This window comes from Xyrauchen texanus, chromosome 45 (genome assembly GCF_025860055.1).
Source record: "Xyrauchen texanus isolate HMW12.3.18 chromosome 45, RBS_HiC_50CHRs, whole genome shotgun sequence".
Classification (NCBI taxonomy): Eukaryota; Metazoa; Chordata; class Actinopteri; order Cypriniformes; family Catostomidae; genus Xyrauchen; species Xyrauchen texanus.
The window spans coordinates 18,266,358-18,270,100 of record NC_068320.1 but is presented as its reverse complement, the minus strand read 5'-3'; positions in this window follow the sequence as shown (position 1 = coordinate 18,270,100).

Below are 3,743 nucleotides of genomic sequence, written 5' to 3'. Positions count from 1 at the left end.
ATAGAGGAAAGAAACAGAGAACGAGACAGGAGGGGGAGACAGATTCAACAAATGTAAACCCTTGGAGAGGTAAATGGGGAGACTGGATACCGAACAATCCACTAACATTAAGTTGAAACCTCTTGGAAGCCATTGTGTCAATTATAAAAATGAATAACTCGCTGCATGTTACACTTTGTATACTTGACTTGTAGTAATATTCCCATGATATCTTATAGTGATTTTATTCCAAGGCATATAAGATCACACAAATTGGGTGTGACTTTCAATAAAGTAGAGTATAAGAGTAAAATTGCAGGTTGATGAACTTGGGAAAGGGGAAGTGTGTAATTATATCTATGTTAAAATACTTGTCTCCTATGTCATATACTGAAACAACTAAGTAAACCATGATAACACCGAAATAGTAAACATTGGGGTGCTTTCAACATGTTTGGGCATCCCGGCATAGCAACACCCTAGATAGCATCTCCAAGATGTCTTCTGGAAAGTGTCACATTATGTTTTACATCTGCTAACCATCTTAAAAAGATCCTATTTACAAACATCCTAAATCATAAACATCTCAAAGGCATCTTCTGACTGTTTTTTGACATCCACAAAGAAACGTCTTATAAATGAATAGCAGATGAGCAAAAAACCTAAACAATACATTTTCCAGATGTTGACACTCTAAAGACGTCTGTCAGGAGTAAGGGGTGGGTCTATCTGCTTTTCAACCAACGGAAAATGGGGGAATGTTTGGAAACAGTAATTATTTTAGCAATTTTATGCAAACTGCATTTTGAAACCACAAACTTCACATTTTAATCTTAAATGAGTAATTTCTGTGAAACTAGCGCCACCAAAAAGAATGGCAACCCTTACAAAAATATAAACTGGCCACAAACTTGCCGCCAATTTGCCGATTGTTATTTTCACATGCAAATGAGATTTTAATGCGCCGTAAATGTTTGGCAGAAGTTTGGAGCTCTTCCAGCAAACCTTTGGCAACAATGGACCATTTGCCGCAAAGCTCATTTGCATGTGAAAATTAGCAGTGGCAAATTTGCCATGAACTCTGTTTTCATAAGAGAAAAATAAACCTTGTATGCGTCAAATCTTTTATGAAGGATGCACATCTCAGCGGGTAAAACAGTACATTCTTTAGGTATGTATGGGAATAGTATGAATTGATTCCGGAAATACTTTACCCCAAAATATGATGCAATAACAACAACGGTGAAAATAATCTAGTCTGGTTTTGTTAAACAATACCATTCAAGCAATTTTTTTTCTATTTAGCAATTACAGTAGTTCAGAGCTGCCTGACTTGTGGTTCTCTGCTGTTTTTTTTTCGTTTTTTTTAAACCAGCATTTTGAATGACATCTCCTCACGTCCCGTGGCATTATGGGATATTTATGTGTCCAGTCGATGCACATTTCAGAATCTCACTCGAAATAGTAAGTCATCCGGTTATTTCTTGCTTACTGTTTTATGAATACTGAGGATTTGGACATTCTACTAAATTGGCATACTTTTCAAAATAGCTTTCAAAATACACCCTTTGTCTGCCAGTATAACTGATAGTCCCTCCTCAGTCTTACGCCATTGGTTGGAATCAATGTTGCTGTGTTTGGCTGACCGGGCCACTCAAACAAATAGAGCAATATTAAAAGTGTCATAGAGCCACAGTCATTAACACGTTTCAGGGAAATCAACCAACGAATGGTTTACTTACAGTTGTCTCTGCTTATTGAGCTGGGATATAACAAAAATTGAACATCGGGAAAACTAACACACATCAGTTTTTCCAGTTGAGAGCTGGTCTGGGTGATTAACCAAGACGAGTAGGTTCCATGTTTCCAAAATTAAACAAATATATAAAAATCATACACATCTAAAAATATGCCTCTCTCTACAGCCCCTCCCCGAGAATCCCCCAAAAACACCAAATAACTGCCCTATTTCCCATCAAATGAATCCCAGATCCCCAGCTTTCTACATGACACCTCCTCGAAAGCTGCCATCCTCCCCATCACCACGCAGCACTCCCAAAATGAGGGAGCTCCCTTTAAAACAATCTGTCTGCCTGTCATAACACTGGTCAGAACCCAATTTTGTATGCGTTTATCCCCTATATTGATGACCGCCCCATCGCCAAAAATGCAGTTTCTGGGTCAAAACGAAACCCGAGTGCCCAACACGTCAAACACAATACTCTGAACCTTCAACCAAAATTCATGGATCTCAACACACCAAAAACATGGGTTGTGTCTCCATCTTCTGATGGGCATTGCCAGCAGGTGGGTGTGTATTTAAGACCAAGCCTAAAATATCTACAGGGGGTCCAAAAGAATCTATATAAAATCTTGAATTGCATAAGGTGCACCCTTGCATCTCTAAATACAGACTTGATTTTTTTTTAGAATCCTAGCCCACACTCCCTCCTCCAATACCAATTTTAAATCTTTCTCCCATAATCTCTTGATAGAAGTTAAAGCTCCATCCCCCAGACTCTGAATTAGCAGGGAGTAATATACTGATGCCTCATGACCTTTTCCAAAAGCAGTAATCACCACTCCCAGAGTATCTGCCGCTTAAGGGGGGTATATGCTACTTCCACAAATAGTACATGGTGCAGCTGTTAATACCTAAAGAACTGAGATCTGTGAATCCCAAAATGTTTAACCAAATTTTCAAAGGATCTCAACACTTGTGCGTATTAACCTCCCTCACAATCCGCTCTGACCAACAGAAAGGTAACTTATTAATACATAATTTTGGGTTCAGCCATGTGCTCAAGGCAACATTTAAATAAATGTCTGAATTAAACACTCCGAACACTTTTGTCCATACCGAGTGCAAATGCGAGATAACGAGGTGTAACTTAACTTCTCCGATTTGTTTGAATGAAAGGCTTTGCAATAGTGAAATAGGGGCAAGAACTTCCGGTTCAATACAAAACCAGGGAGGGGCTCTCTCAGGTGGAAGTGACCAATGAGCCAAATATCTGAGATTGAATGCATAGTAATAAAACAAAATCTTGTCAATCAGCCTATGTAACTTATTGAAATGTGCTCTGGGTCTAGGATGCTTACCATTCCAAATGAAGGACTTCGCTATGCTATCAAATTGCTTGAAATAAGAGAGGGGGACATCTACAGGGACTAATTGACTCTGTATCCTGAGAACTTAGAAAATGATTTCATAATTCTGTGGAGGCAAGGCATAGATCTAGTGTGGTTGGAGACATATAATAAAATATCATCTGTGTAGAGCAAAAGCTTATGCGCCATACCTCCTACCACCACCAAAATCATCTTCCTTTCTTATCGCGGCTGCTAATGGTTCCAGGGCAAGACAGAACAATAATGGGAGTAAAATAATTGGAAATGTATCCATATGTTTGTACCACCGCTACTGGATGTCTATAAAGTAACTTAATCCATCCAATAAAAGCATTCCCAAATCTGTATATTTCCAAAATCTTAAAAAGAGAATACAATTCTACCATATCAAACTCCTTTTTGGCATCAACTGACCACATGATATTGATGAAACATCTAATGTTATCAGAGGAGCTGCGGCCCAGAATAAACCCCACCTGATATATATGTATAAGAGATATCATAACTTTACTTCAGTTAGCCAGAATATTTTTCACAATATTTTTACATCTAGCTGGATCAGGGAAATCAGACTGTAACTTTTACACTTGCTTGTGTCATGGTTGGTGGACGCTTTCCATTCTTTAATGATT